This window comes from Chiloscyllium punctatum, chromosome 36 (assembly GCF_047496795.1).
Source record: "Chiloscyllium punctatum isolate Juve2018m chromosome 36, sChiPun1.3, whole genome shotgun sequence".
Taxonomy (NCBI): Eukaryota; Metazoa; Chordata; class Chondrichthyes; order Orectolobiformes; family Hemiscylliidae; genus Chiloscyllium; species Chiloscyllium punctatum.
In genome coordinates, this window is record NC_092774.1 from 40,743,222 (window position 1) to 40,759,955 (window position 16,734).

Sequence of the window (16,734 nt, forward strand, 5' to 3'; positions counted from 1 at the left end):
CCTTGGAGAACAGTAGGTTGAAAGTTGGCCTGATTGACGTTTTTCAAGTTATGAGGATCTAGACACAGGAATAATGTAGTGCAAATGCTCCCACGCCTGAAAGGATCGACAACGATTCAGCAGAGTTTTAAAGTCACGAGGAAAAGAAGTAAAAGTGACATTAGGAAGAACGTTTTCGTACAGGGAGTGATCAGGGTCAGTAGGTGACGCAAACTTCAAACAATTATGGTCCTGAACCCATAGGACAGACGGATGGGAGTGGAAGACAAGAAGGAAGAGAGACACAGAGTGAGCGAGAAAAGGGTGAAGTGTCAGAAAAACAGAAGTTAAGGAAGAACATAGAGAGACTGAGGAAGGGATACAATTCCAGTGGGTCCCAGCTTTCTCTGTGGTTTCATACACTCCCTCTCATCCATGAGACACATGCCCTGCTCCTAGAATCTACGTCAGTCTGGCTGGTTCAGGAACGGTGTGGGGGTGATGGACGGTGGTTAATCGATCAAAACTGACACTGAGACTCTAACAGTACCCACACTCATTCACACACACACACACTCAAAAACTTTGATACTCACCTCCTGCTCCATCCACATGGCAAAGGGAACTATGGCTGACTGGACTTGCTTTAAATACCTTCAGGTCTATGACTTAAAGACCCTTCTGTGCCCAAACCCAGCTCTTCTATCGAGAGTATACCTCCCCCAGGGATGGAGCATTAGAAGTTGTGAGTTGAGAGGAAGCGGGGATGGTGTGAGAGAAAGCAGCAGCTCAATAGTTTAGTCCAAACTATCTGTCTGTCTGCCCCTCTCCTCCTTCTCCCACCTCCTCACCTCACACACAGATTACAGACTTAAAATCCACACAGAGACAAAGCTGCAGTTTCAAACCAGCAGCAGCCACAACACATTTTCATTTAGACAACAAAACACAGAATTCTGCACCCAAAGGACACAAATTTATTTCACAAGGAAACAAGGATTTTCACACAGCTGAACACAACAATGTCTGAGTATATCTCTGGACATGGTTGTACAAGTCAGTGATTCTGTGTCTCAGTCTGACCGTATTGCACTTCCATCTCTGTGTTAATGTCTGTTTTTCTGTGTTGATATGACTATCTCTGCAAGCAATGGGACACAGATTATGTCGGAGGGAAGTTTGATGTGTCTGTCTGTGTATGAATGACAAACTGTCTGCAGTGGCACACATTGTCCCGGAAGCGTGTGTCTGAAAGTTTCTTTATAGCTGTCTGTGAATCTGATTTTGTGCCTGTGAGTGTTGGTGTGTGCCCAGTTCTGCCTGCAATGGGACAAACTTTGATTCATCACATTTATAATTCATTCTTTCAAAGTCAGAGTTTCTCTCACTTTCTGAGAAGTACAGGAACACAATGCCGCCTTCTGCTGGCCTAACCATGTGACCTCACAAGCGCCACATCTCCCTGTTCCACTGCATCTGTTTCCTGGTCCTCCTGCGGCGGGGGAGAGGGAGTGGAGATCCATCAGAATTTTACTGAGAACAGCAGCAGCAGCAGCACACAGCTGCCTGAGTCAGGTGTGAACTCAGAAGGTGGGATGACTGAGTAAATCCTTTCCCAGAAAAGCAGCAGGTAACAGCTTCTTACCAATGTGTATTCGTTGGGGTTTCAGAAGGTTTTTTTGAATGGACAAATCGCTCCCCACATACAGAGAGGGGAATAGCCTCTCCCCAGTGTGAACGGACTCATGGATCAGCATTTCATGTCTGTGTTTAAAGCTTTTATCTCAATGTGAGCATTTCAAAGGTCTCTGAGTGTTAACCAGTTGGTGTGTCTACAGGCTGATAACAGAGAATGCCTTGTTACACTCAGGGCAGATGAATGGCCTCTCCCCACTGAGTGCATTCTTGTTTCTCAAGGACGGGTGATTGATTGAATCCCTTCCCACAAACAGTAGATGAATGACTTATCTCCAGTGTGACTGCATCAATGAATTTGCAGCATGTATAGACATTTGTATCCCTTCCAACAGTTTGTACATTTCCATGGTTTCTGTGGTGTAGATCATGTCTCTCCATATTGGATGATCAGCTGATTCCTCACTCAGACACAGGACAGGGTTCATAGACTGAAAGAATCCCTACAGTCCACAAGTCCACACCAACCCTCTGGGGATAAAGACATCCAGACCTATTCTCCTACCCCATTACTGAACACTTACCCTTGACTAGTACACCTAACCTACACATCCCTGAAAACAATGTGCAATTTGACATGGTCCATTCACCTAACCTGCCCATCTTTGAATTGGGAGAAGAAACCGGAGTACCCAGATGGAGCTGACGCAGACCCAGGGAGAATGTGCAAACTCCACAGATACAGTCGGCTGAGGCTGGGATTGAGCGACTGTGGCGATACAATCTCTCCCTGCTGTGAATGGTGGGATGCTATTCATTCTGTGGAACTGGTGCAGGACTTGTCCATTTGTCACTGGGCACATTGATGTTTGCAAACTTTTCCCACAGACAAACATTGACAATCTAATGGTTTTCAAATCCTGATGAGATGACTCACTCTAAGATCCAGATAAGATATTTGCTTGGAATTCTCGCTGATAAATGTGACTCTGTGATTCTCTGTAAAACAAACTTAAATCAGGAAAAATAGAGATTGAAAAATCGTGCTGTTTAAGATACGAAAAGGAGTTAAGAATCATAAAAACCTTATAGTGCAGAAGCAGGCCGTTTCAATACACACCCATCCTCTGAAGAACATCCCACACAGACCCACCCCATATTCCTGCATTCCCCATGGCTTGCCCACCCAGCCTGCACATCCCTGCACATTAAGGGCAATTTAGCATGGCCAGCCCACCTAACCTATATATCGTTGAATTGTGGGAGGACACAGGAGCACCGAGAGGAAACCACACAGACATATGAAGAAAGTGCAAACTCCACGCAGTCACCCGAGTCTGGAATCAAACTCAGGTCCCCAGAGCTGAGAGGCAGCAGTGCTAACCATTGGGTCACCACGGAGTTCTTTGAATCCAGCAATTTGTGTGAAAGTCACTCAAATACTGACCGTGAAACATTACTGGACTGTCATGAAAAACTCAACTAGCTGACAAATGCCCTTCAGGGGAAGGGCGTGTTCTGGCCCTACACAAGACTCAGCCCTCAATGAGAGTAGAGATAGTGAGAGTAGTGGGATACTGACAGATAGTTTCCTCCATCTCCATCACAGGAATAACTGACAGATCCTCACTTCAAGAAGATCAAGATCAGAGTGTATGAAGAATCATCACCAATAAACTCCGCTCTCAGACACATACTGTCCTCCTTTAGATACATATATTTGTTTCTTTCGAGAGAGGGAGAGACAGAGAGAGAGAGAATTGCAGCTCACTGACCTTCAAGAACCAGCCGCTCCGAAGCCTCTCGTTCTTAGTGCAGGAGAGACAAACGTTCCTCTTGGTTTGAGATTGCTGTGGGGAAATTCTTCCACTCTAACCCGGTGTAAAAGAATTTCCCAGAGTTCAGTACTAACTCGAATACAAACACTTCCCAGCAGGTTGTTCCTAAACCCATCCAGTGCCTCCCTCCAGCTCTGTCTCTCACTTTTCAACTCCACCAGCTCAGACACCCGCACTGCGCATGCTCCATAAACAACTCATCGCTGCCTTTTGTTCACTCTGATTGGCTCGGTGTCCCGCCAATTCCAGAATGTCGTCACGAGCTGCCCCACTTTCTATTGGGCAGGACATGCGGTCAGTCACACAAGAGATGAAGCACAAAAGAGATATGTGTTCATCTCTGAGCCGGCGTGTGTTTATTGTCCATCCCTCGTTGACTGGAGGGCGGTGAGGAGACAACCACAATGGAGTCACATGTAAGTCTAACCGGAGAAAGGTGAGCCCAATGGTATCTTACAATAATTGACAATCCAGATTTTTAATGACTTAACGGAACACCCCTATCTGGCCTGTTGAGATTTGAACCCCTCTCACAGAACATTAAACAGGGTAAGCAGGACTAGACCAGTTACATTGGGACAAAACCACTGTCTCCTGAGATCGGAATTTCCAGCTTTGGTCAACAAGAGGACACAATGTTTCAGGGAAACCAGAAGTATCTATTCAGAATTTCCATCATGAACAAACAGGAATAACTTCTGTAAAACTTCCTCACAGGATTTTAGGGAGAAGATTTACATATGAAAAGAAGAATCATAATCCACAAATCCGTGTGTGAGTAAGAATAATACTTTTTGTTACGTCATGGATATCAAACCCTGTTAATTAAACTAACCGCCCAGAAAAAAACTCATCTTGCCTCATAATCTGTTAAAATGTGAGTGACAGAATTCCTAAATTCCACTATTTAAAGAAAATATTTTTCTAACTCTAATAGTGAACGCTAATCAAAACCTATTCACAAATCCAACACCCCTTTCTTTAACTACTTACTATCTGACCCCAACTCGACACAACTTAATATGCTTTTCTAATAACATATTTATTAAACGTTACATTAACTTAATCTCAAGGCCACACAGTCTCCTCTTCATTGATGTTTTCACCTTTCTAGCTGCTGATCTTCCTGGGTGCTCTTCTTTTTACTGTATGTTTCACGTGAACAGGTACCTTTGATGGAGAGTGTTTCAATTTCTCTGAGAGCAAGGTATTAGATCGGCAGTTGCTCTCCCACTAACTTTCAAAATGATGGGTTTATATTCACCCATAGGACACATTAAATTCTTATTTGATTGATTTCCAGGGACCAAAACAATAAAATTCAAATCTCATTGTCTTCTGGTATCCTGGGCATAGCTTAAATTAATTAAATTTGAATTGTTGTCAAAACAGCAAACCGAACACAGGTATCCATTTAAGAGCCAATTGCTACATTTGAAACAGCCCGACCTTTTGCTCACAGCTGTGGCTGTACTTTAAGTTGAGAAAAGCACTCTCTATCTTAAACTGACAATACATGCTTTCGACTTCATCACATTGCATTGATCATTTGTCCTGGACGAACACAAAGACTCCAACACCATGATGCAACCATGTAAATGTGGAGACTATGGGAAGAGATTGGAGTTACCCTGTCGAGCTGGAAATTGATTGATACAGTCACACTGGAAATAAGCTTTTGCCTGCTCTACATGTGGAAAGGGATTCACAGTGTATTCCAGCTTCCAGAAAAATTTGCTTATCACACTGAGGAGATACCGTTTAGCTGAACCTACTGTCGAAAGTATTTCACACAATCAGCCAACCACACTGTGCACCAACGAGTTCACACTGGGGACAGGCTGTTTCTGTGCCCTGTATGTGGGAAGGAATTTGCCGGACATCAAACTTGTTGCGACATCAGCGAGTTAACACTGGAGATAAATTATTTACTTGCTCAGAGTTTGCAAAGGGATTCGGATAGTCCCACAACCTGCTGATACATCAACACATTCATTCTGGTGAGAGTGTGTAAAAGAATTCACCTCTGCCGACACATCAATGAGTTCACACTGGGGAGCGATCATTCACTTGCTCCGAGTGTAATACAAACTGCATTCAGTTTTCTCAGCTCGTCAGTGTGGTTACAACATTGGCATCTACCCAACAATATGGAAATTTGCCAGATTGCCTGTGCACAAGTAGGAGTACACATCCAACTCAGGATTAATCGTCCTATCAGTATACTCTCGATTATCGATAAAGCTATGTAACATATCGAATGACATCCTCTCAGCTATGAGCTGCTGTGTGACCAGTTTGGGTACCACCAGGCTCCCTCAGGTACTGACCTCATTCTAGCCTTTGGTTAAAACATGGACAAAAAAGCTTAATCCTAGAGGTGAGATGAGATTGATAGGCCTTAACCTCAAGGCTGCATTCGACCCAGTGTGGCATCAAGGTGCTTTGATAAGATTCCAGGATGTAATTTACTACTGTGCACGTTATTCTCTATATAAATCACAACGATGCTCTTGATTAGGTTCCAGTCTGTAATTCATTCCCGAGTATGTTATTCTATATACAAACAATCCCGAACCCCTCAATTAGATTATAGCCTGTATTACACACTCAGTTTTCTGTTATACTGGATGTAATCATCCTGATTCCCACGATCAAATTTTCGCCTGTAGATCACTTCTGATTGTGTTATTCTGTCAGTTAACAAGCCCCATCTCTTGATTAGATTCCAGTCTATTAAACCCTCCTTGAATCTAGCTACCTTTCAGAAGGTTTCCATGTTTATTAATTTTGAACTTTTTTCAGCGACCAATCTATAATCGCTCAGTCTAATGTAAAATCACGGTCTTCCATGGCATATATTTTACCCAATATGGCATGCGAATGTGATCGCACCCCATTCTTTATGCAGGAGTCCCACGAGCACGCGCAGTGCGCGCTTACAGGCACACGGACTGGAGTTGGGAACATGCGCACTGATGGTCTGGAAGCCGGAAGGGAGAATTATGTCAATTTCGGACCAACACTGACAGTGATGGTTCCGAGAAACTCGTCTCACAGATTAGATTAGATTACCTACAGTGTGGAAACAGGCTATTCGGCCCAACATCAACCCTCCGAAGAGCAACCCGCCTCGACCCATTCCCCTACATTTACCCCTGGCTAATCCACCTAATGCCATGGGTAATTTAGCATGGCCAGTTCACCTAACCTGCACAGTTTCGAATTGTGCGAGGAAACCGGAGCACCCGGAGAAAACCCACGCAGACACAGGGAGAATGTGCAAACTCCACACAGACAGTTTCCCGAGGCGGGAACCACCGCCCGAACCACAGTACCGCCCTAATGGGCGGGGGGCATTTCCAGGCTTTTCCTCGAGTAATGTTTGATTGTTTGACTGGAGTCATGTGGTGAGTCTTTCTGACCTCTGTCTCATTCACATGATAATTTTGGTGTTTGTAGTTTACTGCGACTGTTAAGCTGCACTCCTCAATCTTACTCATACATGGGACCTGAACGTCTTTAGCATCTATTTGCTATACCTAACTGTGCTATTCTGAGTTCCAGACTTCAGACCATTGGAGTTGGATTCTAGAGTATGGTGCTGGAAAAGCACAGCAGGTCAGGCAGCATCCGAGGAGCAGGAGAATCGATGTTTCGGGCAAAAGCCCTTCATCAGCAAACCCTGGGTTCGATGTCAGTTTGAATGAGAATGTTGGGCATTTCCTGAGCTCCTTGAGTTCAGAGGTTTAGAGCTGGAGAAGATGATAGAGATAGCGAGGGACAAGACTAGGAGCAAAGATTGACATTTTATAATGGATCTGCTGCATCACCAGTAACCTGTGTGCGTCAGCAGGCATAGCAATCATAGATTAAATGAACTTGGTGTGAGGAAGGAGAGAAGCAGCCGTGATCTGGAACGAAAGGAGGTCACTGGACCTGAAATGTTGACTGTACTGTCTGTCCATTGATGCAACCAGACCTACTGAGGTTCTCCAGCAAGTTTTGTTTTTGTTTCTGTTTCAGATTTCCAGCATCCACAGTTATTTGTTTCTTGTTGAGCGATTTGGGTGACCTCAGATTTATGGGGAGTAGAATGTTTCAGGCCTTCAGGTGTGTGACAGAAGAATCAAACTCAAGAGGTGACAAAGGCATAGTGTAATTTTCAGAAGCAGATGAACTGAGGTGAGGCAGGGTCAGAAATTATTCCTGAGATTTGAAGAGGTGATCCCAATGAAAGTGTGGACATGCAGCTGGTAGCTCATCTGAGAGGTAAAGCATTTACCAAGCTTTCAAGGGGCTACTTCAGCCTCACACATTTGGCATGAGGATAGATGGAAGTGGTGCTGGAGAGTGGTGTTTGCAGTGTGATTTGGACATAATGGATTTGAACTTCTCATTATTTAATTGTGCAAGAGTTCCAAGTATCTAGAATTGGGTGTTGGGCAGCTGAAGGCAGTGCGAACCTCAGAGAGAAACTTGAGGACAATGATTTTCACATTTTCACTTTACTTGTTTTATTTCCCGCCAAGTTGACTCTCTCTGTCTAATGGTTGACAGGCTGGGAGATTGTGGGTTGGGCCTTGACCGACTGAATGTTTTATTGTTCAGGAAGGTGTAAAAGGCGAGGGCGGGGAGTGTGGGGTGGGGGGGTGCTGTTGGGCGGGTGGGGTGGTGGGCGGGGGGTGTCAAAGCTTCAATAGAAATCCAGCAGAACTGAGAACAGACAACACCTAGCTCTGTGGGAACGGGGAGACCAACAGAGGACAGAGAATTCAGGACCTGAAATCCTAGCTGACACCAGACCACCATGTTATCAGTGCTTTGATTTTCATTGCCAACCGTCTACCTTTACCAAACTACCAATTTGATTTGAATGTCACGTACCCTCAATATTCAGGATCAATCCTTGTCATCCTAAAACCACATCTCTGTAAGGAGTCTTAGATCACACTTATTTTCTTCAGTCAATTCGTTCACTTTTCTTACAGTGCAGCACACAATCAGACACAGTCTTTAGTTTCAATTTTTGTAATCTTTTCAATCCAGCTTTGATTGGTGGTACATTTATTCCCCTTGTCCCTTTCTATTGTTCTCTGACATTCACTTTCCACATTACTACATTGCTCACCTGCCTTGGTTTGGAATTGCCCATCATGTCCAGGGATGTGCAGGTTAGATAGGTTAGCCATGGGAAATGCAGAGTTATCATTTCATAGTAATAGAAGCAGGAGTAGGCTATTTGGCCTGTCGAGCCCGCTCCACCATTCATTCAGATGATGGCTAATCTATCCATCATCTCAGCTCCTCCTACCTGCATTATTCCATCTACCTTTAATTCCTCTCCATGTAATATCCCATCCAACTGTATCTTGAATATAATTAATGAAGCTGCCTCATCTGCTCCCTTGGGCAGAGAATTCCACAGAGTCACGCGAATTACAGCAGGGAAAGAGACCCTTCAGTCCAACTCATCCATGTTGACCAGTTATCCTAAACAGTCTAGTCCCATTTGCTAGCACTTGGCCCATATCCCCCTAAACCCTTCCTTTCCATGTACCCATCCAGATGCCTTTTAAGTGTCGTAATTATACTAGCCTCCACGACTTCCTCAAGCAGCTAATTCCATACCCGCACCATGCTCTGCATTAAAAAGTTGTCCCTTAAGTCCCTTTTATTTCTTTCCCCTCTCACCGTAAATGTATGCCATCTAGTTCTAGACTCCCTCAATTCAGGGAAAAGACCTTGTCTATTTATCCAATCAATACTCCTCATGATTTTATAAACGTTAACAAGGTCACCCCATAGCCTCTGATGTTCTCGGGATAACAGCCCCAACTTATTCAGATTCTGTCGATCGCACAAATCTTCCAACCCTAGCAACGTCCTTATAAATCTTTTCTGAAGCCTTTCATGTTTCACAACCAACTTCCAATAGGAAAGAGAGCAGAACTGCACATAATAATCCAAAAGTGGCCTAACCAATGTCCTGTACAGCAGCAACATCACCTCCCAACTTCTATACTCGATACTCTGACCAATAAAGGAAAGCACACCAAATGCCATCTTGACTATTCTGTCTACCTGTGACTACTTTCAAGGAACTATGAACTTGCACTCCAAGGTCTCTTTGTTCGGGAACATTCTCTCAGACTTTACCATGAAATAGAGAAGTCCACCTCTGGTTTGCTTTTCCAAAGTGCAGCACCTCATATTTACCTAAATTAAACTCCATCTGCTACTCCTCAGCCCATTGGCCCACCTGATTAAAATCGTGTTGTGCTCTGAGCTAACCATCTTCGCTGTTTATTATACCTCCAATTTTGGTGTCATCTGCAGACTTATTTATGATATCTCCTATATTGACATCCACATCAATTATATAAATGACAAAAAGTAGTGGACCCAGCACCCATCCTTGATCACAGGCTGCCAGTCTGAAAAGCAACCCTTCACCACCATCCTCTGTTTTCTACCTTTGAGCCGGTTCTGTATCCAAATGGCTAGTTCTTCCTCTATTCCATGATATCCAACCTTGCTAACCAAGCTTCCTTGGGGAACCTTGTCAAACTCCTTACTGACGTCCATCTGGTACCCTGGGATGTAGGCCATCAGGCCCAGGGGACTTGTCTGCCCTCAATCCTAATAGTGTGCTGCGTACCTTTTCCCTATCGACGTTGATTGTTTAAGTTTTACTGTTTCTGTAGCCTCTGACTTGTCCGTACCAATAGGAATGGTACTATTGTCCTCCAACTTGAAAACTGAGGAAAAGTATTGACTTAGCATCTCTGTCATTTCAGTGTTCCCCCCTTAATTCACCGCTTTCATCTTCCAAGGGACCAACATTTACCTTAGTGACTCTGTTCCCTTTCGCGTACCAACAGAAGCTTTTTCTCCACTGTTTGATATTTTGTGGTTTCTTTCGTAATTTACCTGTATTCATTTGTGAGCATCCCTTTGTTTATGTTTGAAAGTTTTCCAATGTTTGAGCCTTCCAGAGGTCTGGAATAACATCTCGAAAAAGACTGAAAAATTCAAAAATAGTCTTCGTTAAAACTTAAAAAAAAACACACATTTCAGTTGTCTTGGGGCAAGGAACACGGTCCCCCCCGCCCATTGTCTCCGATTGGTTGGATGACCCATGTAGCCTCGCCCGCTACGCGCGTAATGATGTCACGTGCCCGGACCCCGCCCCTTGTGAACCGGCGCATGCGCAGTGTAGGTCATGTCGCAGGACAAAGGCAGTGTGGGAGAGGAATAGCGCCGGCGGCTGAAGGAACAAGAACAGAAACAGCTGGAAAGGCTGAGCAGGACCGGCAGCGCGTTTCGGGTCCGGTGATCCTTCTTCAGAACAGGAACATGTTTCAGAAACATCCTGGGGAGGTCGCCAGACCTTGCTCCTGCCCCCGGGGAGAGGAGACAGTGAGACAGGGTCTGATTGGACACCGCGGGAGGAGGGAGACTGGGGAGTTTATAAACTCCTAGGGGGAGGCCTAAAGCCTCGGAATAAAACCGCACAGTCCCAGTGCTTACTTCATTGGGAAGGGACCTCTCGGGTTGCCCGTGCAACTGGCCGCCATCTTTCTCAGGGTTAGGTGCTGTCTTGGGCCGAGGAGCGCGGGCGGCCATCTTGGTGAAGGCACCATTCACCGTCATTTCCGGGGGAGAATTCCAATCTTGTGACAAGTTTGGACAGCAGGAAGTCATTCAGCAAATTTACTGGTTTTCTTTTCTCAAGCAACCTTGACATTTCATTGTCATGTCCCTGATTCAGCTTCATTTCCAGCGCCTTTGGAAGCAGCTTGATCAAGCTAATTGTTACCTAAATGAAGTTTTCCTCCATACACACATAAGGCTATCTGGCTGCGTGAGGGTATTCAGGTTTCTGTATCCTGGATAAATGTCATCAGTAGGCATCTGGCAATCTACAGGAATTGCCATCTATGTTATGTTTATTTAACTGTACTGACATTAATCACATTTTGCGAAATTCTTTTGCAGGAAGACAAGCGGAAAGAAATCTGAAAGCAAATGACACAACAACTTCTGACAGAGACACTTGATTCATTGGGACTTGAATATCAGCAACTATTCAAATTGAGAAGAAACGTTTGCTTTTATTTGTTTGAGAGACTTTGGATTCTGGTGTGGCAGGAAGAATACTGAGACACACAAGTGAGGGAGATTCAGTGCGCTGACTGTGAAAACTGCTTCAACCTATTGACTCAGCTTGGGAGACAAAAAATCTCACCATTCACAGTAGGGAGAGACTGTGAACACATTTTTGTCTGAAATTTCAAATCCAGAGCGACACAAGGAAAGCTCTAGCTATGGGGAAACCATGGAAATGTGAGTATTATGAGAAAGGGTTCCCTTCCCCCTCGGTGCTAGAAACTCTCAGACGCGTTCACACCAGGGAGAGGCCATTCACCTGATCCATGTGCGGACAGGGATTCAGTTGGATGGACAACCTGCAGATGCACCAGCGGGTCCACACAGGAGAGAAGCCATTCACGTATCCCATGTGCGGGAGGGGGTTCATGCAGTCATCTGTACTCCTGATCCACCAGCAGGTCCACACGGGGGAAAGGCCATTCACCTGAGTGTTTGGGAAGGGATGCAGTCCGATGGGCAATCTGCAGACGCACCAGCAGGTTCACACAGGAGAGAGGACATTCACATGCCCCATGTGCAGGAAGGGCTTGTGGGCAACAAACAGCAACATAAGCGGGTCCAAACAGAGAAGACACTGTTCACCTGCTCTGAGTGTGAGAAGGAATTCATTGATTCTTCCGGCCTGCTGACCCATCAGCTGGTCCACGCTGGAGACAGCCCACTCCCCCACTCTCAGTGCAGGAAGGCTTCTCCAGCTCCTCCCGCCTGCGGAGGCACCAGTGAATTCATGTGCCATTGCAGGGGGATTGAAAGAAAAACGGCCGAGAACCATTAGCCACTGGACTATCAACCCAGTTCTGGGAACTCACAGGTTTGAATCCTGGTGTGGCAGATGACGGAATTGGAATTTGGTCAGAAATCTGGAGTTCAGAATCTAAAGATGAAACCGTTTTCAGGCAACAAAGAAATCCCCATCTGATTCACTCATGTCCTTTTGAGGGAAGGAAACTGCTGTTGTGGGAAAGGATTCACTCAGTCATCCCAGCTGCATCCTTTACCTGATCTGACCGACACGTGACTCCAGACCCACAACAATGTGGTGGACTCTTGACTATGCTCCATCATGCCTGGAAAATAGATGGGGAGAAATTTACTTGGTACAGAGCATAAGTTGAAATTGCTGAGTGAGGCAATACTTCCTCTGGGTTAAGGCTATACCAAGGATCCAATTACAAAGGGACAAGTCTGTGCTGACCAATACTAAAGAAAGTGGGGATGGGGAGTGTGTGCACTTTGACCTTGAGCTGTTTTAAAATGAAATAAATTGGTTTTCATATGCCTTTTTGCTGGGGAGATCTGAAGCAGTACCGAAGTTGGGTCACAATAAAGGTTACCTGAACTTACCATCAGACTCAGGTCCTGATATCTATGAGATCCAACAGGTTTTTGTTTTGAAGCTGCTAATTTCTTTCAGCCTCTAACACTAATTTTCCAATGTTATGTATCAGAAGGAGCAGTGAAATAGTAGCTAGTATTGTTAGAAACTGTTAAGTTCATCTCTGCACGTACTGTGTTGTTTCATGTGCATTGTAAAGTTTACTGCCTGCAGCGGGAACGTGTGGGCTGTGTTCACGAGAAACTAAAAATCATCCAACACCAGGTTATAGTCCAATAGGGTTATTTGGAAGGACTAGCTTTCGGAACACTGCTCCTTCATCAGGTAGCTGTGGAGCAGGATCATAAGGCACAGAATTTATAGCAAAAGATTAGCGTCATGCAATTGAAATGATATATTGACCCAACTTAAATTGCTGTTAAGTCTTTCTTCTTTTAGAATGGGTTGCAGGTTTCTGTTCACTAATATGTAAATCCCAGAACTACTTTTAAGTCACATTCTCCAGATAACTTCAGGTTTTATAAAAAGAGGTGACATCTCAGCTCAGTCAATGCATTAAAGGTGTGCGGTTTGAGTCTGTCTGTATCCCAGTCTTGAGTTAGACTGGTTGTATTTTCAAAGTAGGGATTTATAAAATGACATGTCTTCACTGCCTGCAGTTTGTGCACTTTTTGAGGAAAACTGAATGTATCTGCAAATATAATTCTGAAAATCCAAATTCACCCCAAAGACTTGTGTGTGCATAAGAGAGTGCGTGTTTGTATGCTTAGTAAAGTGTCATAATTTGGAGATGCCGGTGTTGGACTGGGGTGTACAAGGTTAAAAATCACACAACACCAGGTTATAGTCCAATAGGTTTAATTGGAAGCACTAGCTTTTGGAGCGCTGTTCCATCATCAGGTGGTTGTGGAGGACACAATTGTAAGGCACAGAACTTATAGCAAAAATTTACAGTGTGATGTAACTGAAATTGTACATAGAAAAATACCTTGATTGTTTGTTGAGTCTTTCATCTGTTCATTAAACCATGATAGTTTCACTTCTTTCTTATGTAAATAGAGTAATAGAGATGTGCAGCATGGAAACAGACCCTTCGGTCCAACCTGTCCATGCCGACCAGATATCCCAACCCAATCTCGTCCCACCTGCCAGCACCCTGCCCATATCCTTCCAAACCCTTCCTATTCATATACCCATCCAAATGCCTCTTAAATGTTCTCAGGTTAACTTTAACAATTGGTGTTAGCTAACATCAAATGTTACAGTTAACCTGAAAATGTAACTTATGTAAATTTTTAAAAGTTTTGTGATTTACATATGAAGAAAGTGAAACTATCATGGTATTCGAACAGATGAAAGACTCAACAAACAATCAAGGTATTTTTCAATGTAGAATTTCAGCTACATCACACTGTAAACGTTTGCTATAAATTCTGTGTCTTATAACTGTGTCCTCCACAACCACCTGATGAAGGAGCGGTGCTCCGAACTCTATTGCTTCCAATTAAACCTGTTGGACTATAACCTGGTGTTGTGTGATTTTTAAGTTGGTAAAGTGTAAGTGTGATGGCGTGTAAGCCTGTGAAAGGGTGTATTTGTATGTGTACCTGAGAGAGAGCGTGTGGATAAAAGCTAGGGGTTGCATTTTGGTAAAACAAACAAGGACAAGACTTGTACAGTAAATGGTAGGGCCCTGGGTCTTGTTGTAGAACAGAGAGACCTGTTTTGGAGGGGAAGTTTCAGGTACATAGTTCGTTGAAAGTTGCATCACCGGTAGACAGGGTAGTTAAGGTGGTGTTTAGCACACTTGCTTTCATTTTTCGCACCATTGAGTGTTGGAGTTGGGACGTCATGTTGAGGTTGTACAGGATGTTGATGAGGCCACTTTTAGTGTACTGAGTACAGTCCTGGTCGTCCTGTTATAGGAAGAATACTATTGGAGAGGGTTTGAAAAGCTTTCCCAGGATGTTGCCAGGACTGGAGGGTTTAAGTTATAAGGAGAGGCTTGGACCTTTTTCACTGGAGCGTAGGAGGTTGAGGGTGACCTTGTAGAAATTTAGAAAATCATGAAGGTTGTAGGTAAGGTGATTAGCAAATGACTGTTCCTTTAGTGAAGGAGAATTTAAAAACTAGGGGACATTTTTTTTTAAGGTGAGAGGAGAGAGATTTTAAAAGGAACCTGAGGGATAACGTTTTTACAGAGACATTAGTTTGTGAGTGAATGCACTTCCAGAAGTGATAGATGCAGGTATAGTTACAACATTTAAAAGACATTTGGATGGTGTAATGAAAGTGTAGGTGTGTAGTGTACCTTTTGACAGAGAGGAAACGAGCAAGGACTGACTGAAAGCACAAAGCGTGCTGAACAATTTAAAAATGTAACGTTTGGTTGAAACAAATAGCTGGAGTTGTGTTGCCATGGAACAAAAACAAATTCCAATTTGGCCAATCAGTTTAAAGTATGCTCCTGATACCAAAATCCTATCGAATTTGAATTTTACAGTTTGGAATGACACCAAACCAATGAAATGATCTGATGTTTTGGGGTATAAAACCAGACATTTTGAACAGTTAGAGGGGAAACAGCAAAGACAACCAAGCAAACACCAACACAAGGCCAGCCGGATATCTCCCTTGAAGAGGCAGGTTCTTCCATTTCTATCATTGGGTGACCCAAATGAGACATTTTCACTGATCGCTGCATAATGATCTTCCTGCTGGATTTTTTTCAGGGGGCACAGTTTCTGGTGAGAGAAATCCTGTATCCTGGGAAGGTGGGTAAATAAGAAAAACTGCTGTTAATAGCATTTTAACCATGGAACCACCAGCTCTTGTGGGAGGAGTGCATTCCTGAAAAACATTTTGGAGGAATACTGTATAACTGAGACTGAAAACAGTTTTCCCACTGAACGTTAAACAGATACTGAGAATGTAAAACATTATAAAGTGTGTTCCTGGGAAATGGGGGAGAATTGAACTTGCCAACATGAACCAAACTTTGCAGAGAAAGGAAATTTCCTGGGATGGAAGAAGTTGATAACAGTCAATAATTGTCAGATTATTTGATGAAGATAACAGCTCATATTGGGTGATTACTGGGGATCCCAGAAGATTCGTATAGAACTTTCAAAATCTTTAATTAGGTTTGAAACATTGTTTTGTGTTTTGATTGATAAGGTTTATCTAAAGGAAGAAATATGCTAACTTTAAAAAAATCAAGGTAAAGGAGGGACAGATTGATTGTATGATTGTTTGAGGACAGATAAAAAGACATTTATTGACAGTGAGATGGGAGTAGAGCTCAGTGATACAATTCTAAAATTTCACTCTGTGAATGAATGGAAAACTGCTTGAAGATTGGCTCCTGGTCTTATACTTCACCAATTTAGATTGCTGGTTTGACAACTCTTGTAATCATAGAATCCCTACAGTGTGGGAGCAGGCCATTTGGCCCATCGAGTCCACACTGACTCTCTGAAAAGCATCCCACCCAGACCCACCCCATAACACATCTCTGCACACAGTGGGGCAATTTAGCATGGACTATCCACCCTAATCTGCCCATCTTTGCGACCATCGGCGGAAACTGGAGCACTGAAAGGAGGGCAAAGGAATGTGCAAATCCCACACCAACAGTCGCCAGACGATGGGATCGAATCCGGGCCCTTGCAGTATGAGGCAGGAGCGCTAACCACTGAGCCAGCGAAATGGCTGATCTGTAAAACCATTTGAGAATAGCTAAAATGATGTATGAAACTTGCAGTTAAGCCA

At 43.9% G+C, this 16,734-nt stretch overlaps 1 protein-coding gene and 1 long non-coding RNA gene across 3 annotated transcripts in view; one reads left to right on the forward strand and one right to left on the reverse strand.

Moving 5' to 3' along the window:
- Nucleotides 1–10,653: 10,653 nt before the first annotated feature.
- On the forward strand, nucleotides 10,654–12,971 carry LOC140460448 (uncharacterized). Of its 2 annotated transcripts, none has more exons than XR_011954101.1 (2): nucleotides 10,654–10,782; nucleotides 11,454–12,971. It is a non-coding gene; the product is annotated as an uncharacterized lncRNA (long non-coding RNA). The 2 variants fall into 2 exon arrangements; XR_011954102.1 differs by having other exon boundaries at nucleotides 10,672–10,884.
- A 2,236-nt stretch (nucleotides 12,972–15,207) lies between these two features.
- The window catches only part of LOC140460450 (uncharacterized), a 34,098-nt gene continuing 32,571 nt past the window's right edge, over nucleotides 15,208–16,734 (reverse strand). The window contains exon 3 of the transcript XR_011954103.1: nucleotides 15,208–15,729. The gene's annotated coding sequence lies outside the window, so the exon portion shown is untranslated. The remainder of the gene's footprint in view (nucleotides 15,730–16,734) is intronic.